A 17,089-nucleotide genomic window follows, 5' to 3' on the forward strand; every position below is an offset into this window, starting at 1 on the left:
AAGTCAGATGTAGTTTTAGAGGCCAGAGTTCTTTCTTTTGTGTTTTAGTTTGAAAAAGGGTAATAATTGTAAAATGCTCTTTGCAAGCAGAAAAATACCTCCAGTCCTGTCTCCTATACTCACATCAGACCATGTGTTTCTGAAACGGCCTTTGGCCCTCATAAATTTCCTACTGAGATTAGTCACAAACAAGATAATTACTCATTTCTAGGCCAAAAATGCATGAATTGCCTGGAACTTAAAATAGTTGTGTTTACCTTAATAGATTGAGTCAACAGAAACAAAATGCTTCCTTCTCTGACGTGACTTTTTTGCATAGGCTGAAACCCCAGCTGTACTTGACTATCTGCATTACTTCCAACCTGTAATCAATTTTCTATATTTGGGCATTATCTGTCCAATGTGAGCAACTGCTTGTTTGATTTCCATTGAAATAGTTCACTTAAGACTGGTTTTCATGGTGCATTTCAGACACACTGACACAGAAGTCAGAGATTCCCTTCCATGAAATACTGGCAACCAATGGAATGAAACACAAACTGGATTTGACAATGATTTGTGCCCACAGTGAACAAATGGGAGGATATTGAGAGGGATTCAGGTCACAGTTCTGATAGTCATGGGAAAAATGTTGTGTTTTTACTCTTGTTTGTTCATGGCTGAACCAGGCACATGTGGATGCTGCCTCAGAGATGGATTTAAAAAGCACTCAGGCTGTGGCAATGCTATGTGGAAGTTATGTTTTTATTTACATGCTTCTGATAGTTCTGTCTGGGAACATTGTGTGTCTTGCCAGCAACTCTTCTGCCCAGTAGCTTTTCTGTCTTTCCACCAATGGTTTTTGCAGACTTCTGCCAAGTTGTTTCTCTTGTGTTATGAAAGAGATAAAAATAAAATGGGCTGGACCTTGATCAAGAAATTATTTTAGATAGAGCTTGGCAACAGCAGCAGACCCTCAGCAACATTTTCCATTGTACAGCCTCTCCCTTTTTGTTAACTGGGCAGTATGATGAATTGCTAGTTTCACTTCTTAAAGTGCAAGAACAAAGACAATGACAATATGGAAAATAAAAAGGATGTCCAGAGTATTGAGTTTAAATTTAAATCTGTCTCTCGCAGAAAGCCAGCTTTAGCTCAAAGATGGAAACATACCTCAGAGGGATATGGCTGCAGTCTAAGGAACAGGTATATCTTTAAAATTCACTGAGATAAGTGGACTAAATCCTTTTTGTCCAATTTCTGAGGGAGAGACCAGCATTGTTTCAAATATATTTTTGTCATGTCAGTATTTGTCACATGAATGCTATTCATCTGTGTTCAGTATATTAAATTATTTATCCTCAGTGATTTTGCTCTTTGAAAATTGGGAGCTGTGGATACAGAACAGTTTTACACAAAGTGGAATTAACATTAATTTGTAAATAATTAGGAATCTACCAAATGGAGTTATGTAATATTGAGACCTCTCCTATCAAACCAGATTAATTCTGATTTTGATTGCACTTCTCAGTGATTTTTTTTTGTTGGTGTCAAAATGTATAAAGGTGATTACAAAATTTAAATGTTTCTTCATTATAGTCCTGTGGTGGCTGATAAACCCCTGCTCTGTGGTGTGATAAAACATCTTCCTGCCTGGGTAGGTATCAAAAAGTCTTTGTCCCTTTTCCTGCACTTTATCCTGCAGCAAACTCCTGTTGAATTTGCTGCTCATAAGAGATTTTCTAGGGTTTTCGTTCTAATTGAATAAGGGAGTTTTAGGCAATTTCCTGGAGTTAGAGGAGCTGGAGTGACCATCTGTGGCACTGAAAGAGTCATCAACTTTCCATGGCCATTTCCACCCATTATCCTCCTTTTAGACTATGCATGGGGATTCCAGTTAGCAAGCCAAATGGGAGATGGGTTGGGTTTTGGTGTCAGGGAAACACCTGTCCATTAAGAAGAAAACTGAGGCTTCCCAATTTTTCTTTAAAAGTGGATCAGTGCAGGACTGTCAGTTAGGAGCAACATTTGGTTAGGAGCAATCTGGTCCGAATCCATGACCCTAAACTGGAAGGTGGTGTTTCCTAATCAACCTACTTCTTCAGGGAGGAAGTTTAGACTGCAACATCATTTTGGCCTGTGAAGCAGCACTTTTTAAACTTTAATTATACTTGGCTATAGTTTCAACAGTCTTTTTCTAACAGGATTCTCACCTACAAATGTTTGTGAGTTTTTTTTAATGAGTGCTTATATCTGGTGTAGAATTAGGGTGTCATCAAGCAGAGAGATCCTACATCCTGATTAATTAAATAGCTTAACAACTGGCAAATTCAAAGTGGAAAATAACTTTATTTTTGTAAGTTTTTTGCTTCCTATTAAAAAGCTATTTGCTTTTCTTTTTAAGGGTCAGACAAGTACTTCGCATTCACTACCTGTATGGATGATCTTTTCTTCCCTCAGGAGCTGGTGTATCATTAGACAATTTCTGCCACATTAACAAATTTTTCTTCTCAATTAATCCTTGTTTGTGTTTTATGTGATTGTTCTGATCTTTACTTTTGTCCTAAAATGTTGTTCGGTGTCCTGTCATTCCTGTGACATCTGCCTTTCAGAAACAGGATTTCTTGTTCTTTCTGGGGTAAGATTTCCAAAGTGGCTTGGAAAGTGAAATACAATTGTCACTTTTTCTCTACAGCACCTACATTATTACAGGTTCTCTACAGAAGTGGTACAAAGCCTTTCTTCCTGCACAAAAGATTTTTCTTTTTTTTACTAAAAGTAATTCAGGAACAGGAATCAAAAACCAATATGGAAAACATGGAGATGAAGTATTCTATAGCAGTTATTTCCTTGAAGTACCAGTCTGGATGCACACACATCTTGGCAACGGAAGGATTTTCTTGCTGGAATAATGATTATTATTCAGCAACCTCAGTGAATGTTGTGGAAATGAATGGTAGTCGAAGTAAGGAACCAAATAATGGCTTTTTGGAGCAACAAAAAAGCAAAAGGAGAAAGAAAAATGTACTCCTATTTTATCAAATTGGCTTTGCATCTACCTGTCTTTTGGATCTTTGACTAAATTAATAAATTTATATTCTGGGACTTTCAGAACATTACACTTTGGTTAAAGGCTTCTGCTGAAGATGATTCCCTGTACTAAGGCTCAGAGAGGAACAAGATATTATAGTTCATTATTATCACATCCTGCACATGGAAAATAAAACACTGACTGGGTTTTTTTAATTTGCATTTGGCTGTTTTTTTAGGTCCCTCATGATAGACTGCCTCTCCTTTGTGTTAAAATATTGCAAAGGTGGTGCATTTCTTGAATAATCCACCTCTCTAAGTGGCTGTGATTTTGTAACAAGTGCTCTGAAATCTTTTCTGGCTGAAATGGGAAGAAATCAGACCTAGAAATTCAGAATAAATGAAGACACAATTTCATTCAGCTCTTTTTGATGTTGGAACCAAACACAAGTGTCTAATTATTGAAATATTATTAAACAATGTTTAATACTGTCCTCCTTTTTTCTAGCTGTAACTTGTGGTAATTGGTCTCTGAACTGATTTTCTGTGGTGCACAGAATTTGACCCTTAATGCCAGCATTAGGGTAAAAAGCTTGTGAATTTTCAAGGTCTTCAGCTCTCTGTTGTTACAAGGCATTGAGTTCCTTTCCATCTTTTTCTTTTTCTTTTTCTTTTTCTTTTTCTTTTTCTTTTTCTTTTTCTTTTTCTTTTTCTTTTTCTTTTTCTTTTTCTTTTTCTTTTTCTTTTTCTTTTTCTTTTTCTTTTTCTTTTTCTTTTTCTTTTTCTTTTTCTTTTTCTTTTTCTTTTTCTTTTTCTTTTTCTTTTTCTTTTTCTTTTTCTTTTCTTTTTCTTTTTATTTTCTTTTTTTTCTTCTTTTCTTCTTCTTTTTCTTCTTCTTTTCTTCTTCTTTTTCTTCTTCTTTTTCTTCTTCTTTTTCTTCTTCTTCTTCTGCTTCTTCTTCTGCTCCTTCTTCTGCTTCTTCTACTTCTGCTGCTGCTTTTTCTTTTTCGTTTGATCCATGTCTGCTGTCATTTGGCAGACAGCTTTGTATTTCCTTCCTTCTTTAGAATCTGTGGCCACATAAGTTATCAGCTATAAAAAGTCCAGAGACAGAAAGCTTGTCCTTGACATACCCAGTGGAATCAAAAAACAAAAAGCAAACCATTTCCTATGAGTTTGTCCTGTTGGTAATTGCTGTTGGAGTTTGCCAGGAGTAACAGGTCCTGTCTTCAGGTCAGCATGGTAAACTCTAGTGTCCTACCATACTAAAGAAAGCTCAGTTTTTGTTTCCTGCAGAGTCTGAGAGCCAAACTTAAAAGCAGGGGAAGAGCAGAAGGGTGGGCAGGGTCTGTGTCCAAAATGGAGGAGCACAGCAACCAAGAGGGTGCAGTAGCATGAGGAGCAGCCCCACTCTGTAGTTTCTGGTCTTGTTTCATGATTTAGAGATCTGCAGCTTAAAACTGCAGGTGTGGACTAGTTGACTGCTATTGTGTTGCTGTGAGGAAGTGACAGAATCACTATCAGAGGATCAGGAATAACTTAAATACAACAATTTATGAATAGTTTACATTTATTGTTGGATAGTGTGAATCATTCTTTAGAAACATTCCTTCTTTTGTAGAATCATAGAGTTGTTTAGATTGGAAAAGACCTCCAAGATCACCAAGTCCAATCTTTCCTCGACCATGCTCACTGCTAAACCATGTCTCCAAGTGGCACATTTTCATGGCTTTTAAATATTTCCAGGAGTCGTGACTCCCTCACCCCAGACAGCCTGTTCTAGTGCTTGACAACCCTTTTGGTGAAGAATTTTTTCCTAATATCCAACCTAAACCTCCCCTGGTGCAACTTGAGACCATTTCCTATTGTCCTTTCACTTGCTAACCTGGGAGAAGAGACCTTCAGTGTCCATAGAGGATCCTTTCCTGGCAGGTCTGAACTTTTGAAATAATGTGTACAGGAGTTAAAGCTTGGGCAGACATATTTCATTCCCCTTTTTCCAAAGCATGGTGAATTTTTCTATACTGTAGTTTGTAATACCCATCAAACCAAAAGAGATCATCAATGTGACTATTACTACAGGAAGTTAAGAATAACTGATATCAAAACTAAGAAAATATTGCTCATTATATATGAGTACTTTAAAAATTCTCAACTAATATTATAAAAACACTGATTTGTAGATGCTTTTGATTTAAAGAAAAGGCTCACTAAAACTCACTTTGGACCAAAGCACATCAGCTGGTGATTGGTTGGATGTCACAAACACAAGCAGGTCAAAACTTGTAAGTTACATCTTCAGAAAGGATGAGACTGACTCAGAAATAGAAAGACTATATTGTGAATCAGCCAGTTTTTTGGGTTTGAATGTTTTCCAGGCTTGGAAACTTGTAAGGGGTAGTTATTACTGGACAAAAGAAAACACCAATAGCCTTCAACAAAGCTGTGAGAAATGGTGCCAGTTATAGCTCTGAGTGACTCCTGCAGAAGCAGGGTCCCTCTGGGGGGGACACTTGGATAACCAGGCTCAAATGAATGGCTGCATGGAAAAGGATCACAAAATTATGCTGCAATTCCCAGCTCTGGGAACTCTAAGCCTGTCAAGCCAGAGGGACAGGAAAAGTGACTGAATGTGAGTGATTCTGCTTTCACCTTAGATAGTGACCTTGGGGACAAGACGATTGTGCAGAGTACAATCTGCACAGAACTAAGTTTACCTTAATGTTTGGATAATAAAATTAGTAAACTCTGGTGGATTAAAGCAAGAGGAATGGAGAGAGGTGATAGCAATCTTCTCTCCTGCCTGGTTTGTACAAGAAGCACTTCCTTCTGTGCTTCTCTGTTTTCTCAAGTCACTTTGTTTCGGTCTTCTTTGATCACTGCTAATGAGGAAATTGCTTCCACTGCCTGCATTGCATTTACACTTGGAATACAGAGCACCCAGCTAATGTTCAGTGGTTTATTAGCCCTGTAGATTTAAGGGATAATTTCAACTGGCTTTGTTACATTTCTTCCCTCTTCAGGTAATGACTGGAAAGAATACAATGAAGGCCTTTATCTTCACGTGAGAAATAAAAGGTATTTCCAAATGTATTGACTATATTCTTTGCTATAGCAAAGTTACTAAACTGGTGCCCAGTCATGCTGGCAGGTTTTTTCCTGTGTTTTGTGAACACAACTTTGAAATGCTGCTTCACTTCAGGTAGGTTGCTCAACACTCAACAAGTGGGGATGATTTTCAGACACATTATTAAGTAGCCTTTGAGGGGAATGAATGTCAATTCAAGTCACAGTCACATTGATGATTCTGTGATTTGTAGCCTGTTCTCAGCCTCCAGGACTTTATGTCAAACTCAGGTGCTCTTGCACAGATATTTCTCCACACAGATTTTTTTTTCCTTTTCAGCAAACTTTTTTTTCAGTACTGCTTTTGGTTCAAAGAGCTCCAGTTTTTTTTCTCTTCCCAAATGAGTTAATAAATGAGCAGAAATATCTGAGAGGTTTGGATTGAATATGTTGGGTCTGAGTTTAAACATGAGATTAACCTTAAGCAAGGCACCAATCTCAATATCAGTAGGGTTACTCTTGTGCATGTGTTTAAGAAGGGCTCAGGAGTATCTGAACACTGAGCTTGAGATCTTACATATTTCAGGAGAAACAAGAATTTCCTGGCTGAGGTACTGCAAATTCAAACTAGAAACCTGCCAAATTCCTTTTTAATAACCCCGAGAGTTTCAGATTTTTTAAAATAATACATAGTTACTTTATTTTGTTGGTCATGTTTTACTGATGGGAAGCCCAAGGCTGAGTTCTGAAAGAACTAAAGAAATGAAATTCCTCTTGCATTGCCTGTTGCTGTTCATTTAGGCTCTATTATCTGTGGATATTTTGGTGCTTGAAGTATGGCATAACTGTGGGTCTACAGTGGCTCCCCTGTGTTGGATCAAGTCCTTTTTTTTTTTTTTTTTTCCCTTTTTTTTTCTTTTACAATGGGTGAGATGTGTTTAATTTATTGTAGGAAACTCTTAAAGATGCAAGATCCTTTTTAGAGGCTTCTACAATAACCGTGAAGCACTTATTTAATCCCATTGAATAGAGGGTAGATTTACTGGCTGGGCTAGACATGATTTTTGTTCAGGAGTCATCTTGGAGTACATCGAAGTTTAAAGATCTTTGCAGAAAACCCAAGGAGAAACAAAAGGATTAAATTTTAAAAGGAACTTTGTCAAGGAGTTTTAGATGTTAAACAGATAGAAAAACCATGGTGGCTTGACTGAGATGAGTGTTGGGTTTGCAGAATCATTACTGATCCGGTGAGACATGCTAATGAGGCACTTTAAATGCAAGTTTGATGGAAAAAGGGGCAATTTAATACCAAAGTGCAGCAAGGTTACTGAATCAAAGAAGGTACACTTCAGTTCTGCAAAAGGGGACAATGCTCCATTGTCAGATCCTTTTTCTTTTGACTTTAAACATGTTTTAACTACACTACTTACGAAATCGTGCAATGTGGCTTGCACACTGATTGAGAATTTATGACCAGAAACAAACCTGTTAGGGGAAAAAAGGAAAACTGAGTGTGATCCATACTGTAGCTGCAGAAACAGTTTGAATGAACTTAACCTGAGCACGGTGGGGGGTGCATATATGGTTTTCAGGGGCCTGGGACCTGAGTTCAAATAGAATTTCGTCTTTCAATAACAATTTAAAAAACAAGGGAGAATGCTTGGAGACATCTGTGGCCTCTCAACCTGTGCTAATATAGATGTCTCAGTTTTGTCTTGAAAGGCCTACTTCAGAACTGGGCCTTGTCAACCCATCCACCATGCCAAATTCCTCAAATTGCATCATGCCTGAAGCTCACAAACATCTTGTTTTACTTCCAGTCATTGAAGCTGTTTTGGTAAAAATAAAGACCAACAACATCAGTATACTTGTTCTTGCTGCCATGAAAAATTGCCACACAAATCTTTCACTTCCATGAAGGAGAATCCAGGCTCCTTTAGGAGATTTATGGAGCAGCTTTTGTGCGTGATTGCTGCACACAAACACAATGAAATGGCCTAATTTTTGCCATGCTGTTTGTTAAAAGAATGGTCAAAATTCAGTTGCAGCAAAGAGCAGACTTTCTTATCCTCATCTGGTTTAGTAGAATTGTGCTGGATAAACTATAAAACATGGTACTCTGCCTTGGCATAACAGAGCTCCAGCTCTAACAGTTAAATTTCATTTATGAGCCATTTTTATTTTTTTGTTTTCAAAACGGGAACCTGCCTGTGGCAATATATTTACCATTTCACAGCTGGGTTCTGAATTTAACCTCCCATTTGTATGGGTTCCCACAGGCACTCCTAGTCAGAGTCAGAAACCACAGAACCAGCATAAAAGCAAAAAGGTCACTGAAATGGAGAATTCCAACAGTTCCTTTCTCAGACCTCAAAATGGAATTTATATGAGGTTTCAAAAATTGCTTTAATTGTTCTCTTTTGGTGTTTGTTTGGTTGTTTGGTTTTTGTTTGTTTGTTTGTTTGTTTTTTCTTCTCTAAGCTTTTAGTTCATATTTTGGTCTAAAAAGGACTATCCCAATGTGGAAGTTCTCTTTTTACACTTCAACATGAAAAATATGTGGTATCTCATGAGGAGTCTTACATTGCAAGGCCTTTCTGCAAGATTTTGGTATAGCACCTATATTAAGCAGGAAGGTGTTATTTGACCATTGCATTGAAAAAGATCCACAATAAAGACTGTTAGATCTTGTGTAAGCACAAAGATCAACTATAGATCTACAGACTCCTACAATGTGGAAAAACTGTCTCTTGTTTTGATCCTGCATAGCCAATTTAAGTTGGATTTTCACACTGTGTTTACATTTGGGATTAGTAATATCTCCACTAAATACAAATTTCAAGATTGCATTTAGATGTATGCAAATTTTATTCAGTAATAGTTTATCTCTGGTCAATTTTCCACAATTTCGAGACATCATAGGGGATAGATATGTAGACATATATATATGACTAAAATGAAAATTATCTGGTTTTATATATGTACTTTTTTTACCACATAAAATGCCAAAGTCTAGGTAATAATAATAATAAAAATTGAAAACTAGATGGCAGTAATACCCAACTGTACAGCCATCCTGTGAGCAATGATGGGATGACTCAGGTTTCTCAGGAATTCTGAGAGTGCTACAGTTCCATACTGAATGGCTCAGCTATTAACAGACAGAAAAAATATAGGACCAAGTGTTCAAATGACTTCATTTACTTAAAACCACAGAGTTAGTTACCGTCTAAAACGGAATAACAAGAAGAACTGATGTGAATGTCATAGGAGAACAAATTAATGCAACCAAGCTTGTTTAAATATCTATGTTACAAGCAATTTCCTTTCTGCTTGCAATGAATGACAGAAGAGGAGGAGCTGTGATTAATTTTGAAACTCTTGTTTCTCATGGTTGAGGCCAGAGGACAGCAAATATTCTAAAGTCCACGAGCAGATTGCTGTTCATGTCAACAGGATGGGCATTCCACTCACGTCAGAGTAAGCTAAAAGTAACATGACTAAAATCAGTGGGATCACTCTGTAGAAGGATCATTATTGGCTGTGGTTGCAGGAGTGGGTGGTGAACACCCTCATTTATCTTGGAGGTATGGGCTGAGGCTGCAGCCCTGTAAGAATTAGACAACAGTGAGATTTATTGGCTGACTTAATCGTTTAAATGCAGCATGTTCATCTTAGAGTCACACAATTTAATTGCATGTGCAGAGAAGAATGTGATGCCCTTTTCTGGTGAGCTGAGCTGCCTGTGTGGCAGGGTTGTGCAGAAAGCTTTAGGGAATCCTGTTCTTCTCTGCCTGACACCACTGGAAATACCTGATATTAGCTTTAATCCTTTAAACTGGGGCTCTTTGAAAATAGTTCACCCAGATATTCTCAAAGCTGTCTGAGCTATCATGCTGGTAGACATTGTAGAGATTTGTTCTGTATTTGATTTCAATTTATGTAGCTCTGTCTCTGACAAAGATCTTCTAATGTCTGCTCCTTTTCCAAATAAATGGTTTTGTATTTTGCATAATCTTGATGTCCTGTGTTAAACTCGGGATATATCAAAGGCACTTCTGCCCCTAATATAATCCCGCTTCCTCTTGTTCTCCAAAGAGAAATATTAAATATATAATGACTCCTTCTTCTGTGCCACATGTTGAGTCTAAGTAGGATATAGCAGTGATCTTAATGTCAAGAAATATCTTTTCCAAAACCAAACAATAACAGAAAGGCAATTCATCTTAGCTGTAGGGTTGCTGGCAGGTACCAGTCACTGACTGACTTACTAACTAATAGGTAACAATTAATAGTGACGTTTTTCCTTAAAACGAATAGCTCATTTAACTTTCTAAAAAACTCTTGTTTTCCCCAACCTGTGTTTTCATTCTTCCCACCCGGTCTTCCTTTGCCTAATAGTGAGGCCTATCAATTCAGTTTTTCTAGTGCTTTATGAAAGGTGTGATAAGATTATTTTATCTGCCTTTTTTTTTTTTTTTTATATATTCAGGTTTACACTGTATTAAGAAATATATGCTGTGTCTTTTGTACCTGAGCCAAACTGACTCCAACCTCTCCCAAGTGAGGGATCCTGCAGGGATGGGAGGAATTTTGATCTACTCCTAAGGACATGGGGAATATGAGCTGCAGTAACTTAGTAATTCTGGGGGTTGTGTAAGTAAGCACAACCTGTCTGGGGTAGAGGCTCTCTTTAGTGATTATCTGTAGCGAGCTGTGCTTCTCCAGGACGGTTTGGATGAATTAAGATGAGAGATCTCTGAAGTTTGCTCTTGGGGAGTGAGGTTTATTGGGGATGCAGAAAGGTCCTGCCTTGTGCTGCCAGACGCAGCAGTTGAGAGGGTGGGGGAGGGAAGAGACAAAAGGATGCTCAAGGAGAGGGGAAGCTCCAAGAGAGGGGAGGGAGTTCCAAGAGAGCGTGTGGCCCCTCAAAGCCCCCTTTTTAAGGAGCTTCAGGGTGGGCTGGAACAAGGCTTGGGCCAATGGGGTTACAGGCACTTGATGTTTTAGGGGAGGGTACAGGGGCGGGGTGAACCGTACATTTTGGGGGTGAGATGGAACTGTCCACTTGACCCCTGGACCCATCCGTAGGCAGGGGTGTTGTCCGGCTAGCAGGGAGGACTGTTCTCATCCTGGCTGTATTATTTATGGATAATCATATTTATCTATCTTCTGCAACAATTATCCTCACCTTTTCAGGTACGAAGCCAGCTATATACACCTCCCCTCTGCAAGCTGGGAGCTTGCTCATAAGCACCAAAGCCATCCCTATTAATTTTTCTCTATATGTAGTTTTTGGGGTTAGAGTGCTCTTGATTATAGGCTTGTCCTTGCTCTCCTACAGGAAAATCTTTTTCCATGCTGCTGGAAACACAGAATCAAAACTAAGGCACACATTTGCAGACTTTTGCCCCAGCAACTGTTGTTTTGATGAACAGAGCTAAGGGCCTGTTGGATATGATCCAATATTTTAAACTAAAAAAAAAAAAAAATTATATAGGCCTGTATTGTCAAGAGTTCCTGTTGCTCCTAAGAATGCAACTTCAAACAAACCAAGCCATGATAGAGAGAGTTATCAGCAATTCAGAAGAGATCTCAGCAATTGCTTTTATAACATCAGAGATCTACTGAGGGTAATTCATATTGCCTTAAGCACACTTTACAGTCACATCATAAATAGTATGATATCTCTGATGCTTTAATGTCTCTGACTCTGCTTTTGCTTTTACTTGGGTGTTAACCAGATGACACTTCTGTCCCTTCATTTATTCCAACAATCTCTAATCCCAAAGCTCCTGGTGATGGAAACTTTGTCTAAGAAAGGAAAAAAAAAGAGTAAATGTGAAATTGGATGTGTTTACAGGATTGTGTTCCCTCCCACGCCCCATGTGATTATACCTTGCAGAAGGTGATGCTACATTTTCCTGCAGAATGTTGTATAACAAAAGGCAATCAAAGAGAATTCTTTATTCTTCCTGGAAAAGGCAGCCAGATCTTCCATATTTAAAGGTAACTAGAAGTAAATAATTAACATTAAAAATTTAGAAGTCAAAATCCTACTGGATCTATATATACTGAGGGACAAGAATCCAAGTATGTAGGAAGGAAGATATTTTTCTGTGTGCTATTTTCCCAGTCACCTTGCATAAATCAGTAAAGAAAGGTGTCTCTGTTTCAGTTAGTTGCACATGTCTGAAGAAAAGTACTATGCTTGCCTTAAAACGCAACATATATCATCACTTTTTGAACCTTCCAGTGATTCCAGAAAAATAATTTCCATGTCTGGAACTCAAAGACAATTTTGCCTTTTATCTTGGTGGCATCAGGACTGAGCCTCAGCATTACATTTCCATGGCAGTCACTTATGCATTACATCAAAATGGAATTTTTCCAGCAAAAGAAATATTTGTTCCTAAATTAGTATTTTTTGGCCTTGGCTCTGTGAACATGTCTGACCTTTTTTCATGCACACAAATCTTCAGGATAATTAGCCTGTAAAATCTTTTTTTTTTTTTTCGTACATATGGTATCATGCTAAGGTAATAAGCCAGTCAATGCTATGAACAGAATACAATATTTTTGATAAAAGCCTTAAATATTCCAGACAGAATTCTATTTACAGAAACATTCAAGGTTGAACAGCCTGTGAGACACATTCTTTTTTGTGGTCACTGAACAACTGCTGTCACTGACCTTTTTTATCTTTTCAAGGGCTAGACACAGATACAGCAATTGTAGAGATCTAAAGTTATTCAGACCCAAATGAACCCTGTGTAACCAATTTTTTTTTGACTGGATTTGCCAGTACCCTGCCCAAAGTATCTTTACAGCACTATAACAAAGGTATAAGCACACTGGGCTAAGATGCAGTGTTTTGTGTCCATCTCTTTCCCTTTACTAGCATTCTTTTGTAAACAAACTCTACAATCTGATCCTGAAAACCTTCCTCACTCCTGCTGGAATCTGGATTTTCAGGCTGGAGGATTACCTTTATAAAAACCTACAGATAACGTCAAAGAAATCTTCCTTACTCAATCCATGTAGAAAATGCCTTTTTTACTTTCCTTATTTGTTTTTATTAATTTTTTTACATTTATAACACAACTAGATTTTATTTTCTTAGACAACAGTGTCATTTAGCTTGTAGACCTGTAATGAGTGTTTAGGAAGTGCTAAAGACAGCCAAAATCAAGAGGACCTCTCCTCACCACTGTTCCTACAAGTGGAAAGGCAGCCTTGTCTGGATTTACCATCACCTCATTGCCTCGGAGCATGAAGTGGGTGGGGGCGAAAGTGGACATGGAGCAAAGTCCTTGCAGTGACTCCTTTCTGCACTGTGCTTCCCCTTTGGTGTCAATTTTCAAATGGAAAATATTTCACGTGTCACCACAAAGGAGAGATACTGCAGGGCTACAGAACATTGCTCCTGAAAGCTGTCATGAAATAATTGTGTGTAATGAGGTTATAAAAATCGGGCTTGTATAAACTGCCCTCTTCTAGCAAACACTTACCTTCCTATAATTGTGTGCGCTTTTGTTTGAACTTATCAAATATGTGATTGTTCTCCTTCTCCTTTAGGGAGATAAGGAATCCACCCTCCGGATATACAGAATGATGTTGTTGTAATCACCCTTCAAAGGGAGATCCACAGTAAACAAATGTTGTTAGCCTGTTGCCTCTGCAGCTTCTTCCAGTAAGCAGTAGAACTTCCAGAAAAAGGCTAGGATTGAGAGGGGAGGAGAAATTTAGCTTAAGAACAAGTAGGCATTTTACTTTCTTCAGTCTCAGAAAGATCACAATTTAGAGGTCTGTGCAAGAACACCTCAAAAATACTTGCAGATAATCTTTTTTCTAAGCAGAAAGTGCTTTGCTTCAGAATAGGTTGACACGCTGATGTTTGTCAGTGTTGCTGTCAACCACCTAAACTGGGATAGAAAATTATGCCTTAAGGAAAAGCACTTGGACCAGATAATGGTGTATTATAGCAACAGGATTTCAGTGCACGAGGTACATAAGGATTTTATTGCTGCAGTTACACCTGCCAGAATCACATGGCCTCACTGAATCTCATATACTGGCCAAGGTTTGAATGGCAGACTACAGTTTATAGCTGTGTGTTTTAGAAGGTTTTGGGCTTTTTGTGGTGTTTTTGGGGCTTTTTTTGCAAAGAAAAAATTCCTAATTGTAATGGGATCATCACTATAGAACCAAATTTCCAGCCCAGTTGGACAGCACTAGCCTGGAAATTTTCCCAGCTTGCCTGGTGTTTCCCCTTTGCCACAAGAAGTCCATCTCTCAGTGGCACAGCTGCCTCTCTCCACCCTAAGCTTTCTACAGTGGGGACTCCTAACAAAGAGTGTTAATGGAGGTGTGATCACACTCTGGACACAGAAAGTGAAACAGGGCAGGGTTAGGCTGGTGCTTTGTGGTGCTGAGGGTTTGATTCCTTCAGAGGGCTGAAACAGGGTGCTCCTAGGCAAGGTCAAGGATGATATTGAAGCTCCTGATGTACCCATGTCTCTTGTAAATGCAGGTGAACCCGGTGGGAAGAAATGATGATGTCTGGCTCCAGTTCAGAAAGCTGAATGGTTTCTTTATTATAACTATACTATAATTACATTAATATACTATTTAAAGGTGATACTGAAACTACATACCTACTTTTCTAACTACCATATTTAACTAACTCACAACTCGTGACCCTTTCAAGAGTCCAGACACTGATAGCCAATCCAAGGTGGGTTGGATTGGCCATCAGGCTCAAACAACCCTCACCTGAATCCAACCAAGCACTCACTCCAGGTAAACAATTCTCCAAACATATTCCACATGGGAAAACAAGGAGAATAAATAGAAATTGTTTTCTCTTTCTTCTCTCTGTGCTCCTCTATGAAAAAATCCTGAGAGAGAGAATGTGCCTACCACATGTCCTCTCACGTGACTACATGTAACTACTGTTGAAAGAGTCATTCATAATTTTCCCCCCTCATTTATTTGAGCTCTTTCTTACAACAGTAGCTAAAAAAGTGTTGTATATTAAATAGGGGAGAGGCAAACATTCAGTGCTATTGTCAACTCTTAATCTCAGTTAGAAAAGTGCTTCTCTAATTGCTAATTACTATTCATGGTGATGTATTCATGGATTGCCATTCTGGATGTGCTTAATCTTAGCATGTTAAAGTCACTATTTTGCAGACTGATCGCATTGCACTTTAATTTTATTATTTGTGCTCTACTCTTGCTTGCAAATCTTACCTATGACCAAAACCTGTCAGCTAATAGTAAAGGTCTTCTATTCTAAATGACTGTCATTGCCCTCATAAACAGATCAAACAAACCCATCCAAAAACCTAAATCCAAGCTGATTTTTCTTGCCTTGAAAACAAAGGCTCACTTGTCAGAATTGTCTATTATCTCAGCATTTTTGCAGAATGTGCATGGATTCCTGTCCTTCAGCATAGTGCATCCTTTGTTTGATTTGCTTTCAGCTTTTTGATGTAGGCAATTTTATTCCTTTCTCTCCTAAGAAAGATAGTTTCATTTTTCACCACTTCTTTTCCAGAGAATGAAATACTCATCTTTAAAAAGTTTTCCTTGAATAATAATCTGTAGCATATTAACTGTTAATTTGTTGGAAGTTTTGCAACTTTTGATAGATTGTTGGAGATCATCTGAACTCTGAAAGTCTATAAAGATTTATAAAAGTCTATAAAAGTTCAATTACTGTTTTTCTTCCCACTAGTACTTCTGGACACAGAATGCCTTCAATTAGCTCAGTTTTCCACTGAAGTTTACTTGCATGAAGGAGCATATGTGCAAATATCCATCCTCACAGAAATGCCCCAGCACATCTGTAACCTCACCTGTTGCACTTAAAATTTGCCTGAGAATCCCATTCTTTTCTTGCTCTCACTTTCTTCAAATAGTTCATGTGTATATTTGCAAAAATAATTTGCATATTTGTCTTATTCAGCATGGTGGTCATAACTTCCTTGTATCAAAATTCTTCAATTTTCTTCATTAGAGCAAGAGGATTTTTTTCACAGCTTGAATTTCACCTACCTTTTATGGTTAAGTTTGCAGTGCCTTCTTTTCTTGACTACTGGCTGATACTGCCAAAAAACAAAACAAAACAAAACAACCCAAACCAAACAAAAACAAAACAAAAACAAACAAACAAAACCCAAACACAAAGCCTTGTGAGTACAGGTTGAATAAAATCCAAAATATGTAGGAATAACCAGCTGGAGTGAAAATCAAATTGGCCAGACATTCTTAAAAAACAATCAGTAGAAAGAATACAAGTAAACTTTGCACAGAGACATGGTTCTGTTCCAGGAATTCAGCATGCAGATATTTCTATCACTGCTTCATGCTAGTGCCCATTTTCTTCTGCTGTTCCCTAAGTGAGAGATGCCTGAGGAGCAATCAGAGAAGTTTTTGGATGTTTCCATGCATGTAAGAAAGGAGAAAATTACAGGTGTATACCTCTTACAAAAGCATGGCCAGGAATATTTCTGTGGCAGCTGAAAATTCCTGATCTGGTTGCACTACCTGGCTAAAGCTGCTGTAGCCATATTATCACCTGTATCAGTTACACTCTGGGCTGTTCTGGGAGTTCTCCCATCTTCACAGTCAGTCAGATGAAAAGATTAATTTTCCCTCTGGGAAATAGGGTTTAGTCCATATAAGAATTAACAGTACCAAGGATGGACAGCACATTGTTACACACAGAAACCACAGACACCAGAAGGACTTTCTGTTTCATTTACTGACCTGAACCACAGGGATTCTTTCATTATTTCTTTCTATTCATACAGGTACAATCCTTAGCCATCTTAAGCTAAAAAAATTAACCTGTGGGGAAACAAAAAAAATGCAAGTTAAAACTTTCTAAATTTTAGCTGATGAAAATGAGCTTCAGACCTGAGGTTGTGATTTATGTCAATTAAAAGTAACTCCTCAATATCAGAAGATATTCCATTTGGGCCACTTAAGGAGTAAAACAGGGGTA

At 38.0% G+C, this 17,089-nt stretch overlaps 1 long non-coding RNA gene across 1 annotated transcript; it reads right to left on the minus strand.

Annotated features, from left to right (window-relative positions):
- Nucleotides 1-3,905: 3,905 nt before the first annotated feature.
- Nucleotides 3,906-14,944, minus strand: LOC146767262 (uncharacterized). Its single transcript, XR_014955515.1, has 2 exons — nt 11,974-14,944; nt 3,906-11,889 (listed from the first exon to the last, which is right to left on the minus strand). It is a non-coding gene; the product is annotated as an uncharacterized LOC146767262 (long non-coding RNA).
- Nucleotides 14,945-17,089: the final 2,145 nt, after the last annotated feature.

This window comes from Lonchura striata, chromosome 5, assembly GCF_050655825.1.
Source record: "Lonchura striata isolate lonStrDom1 chromosome 5, ASM5065582v1, whole genome shotgun sequence".
Lineage (NCBI taxonomy): Eukaryota > Metazoa > Chordata > Aves > Passeriformes > Estrildidae > Lonchura > Lonchura striata.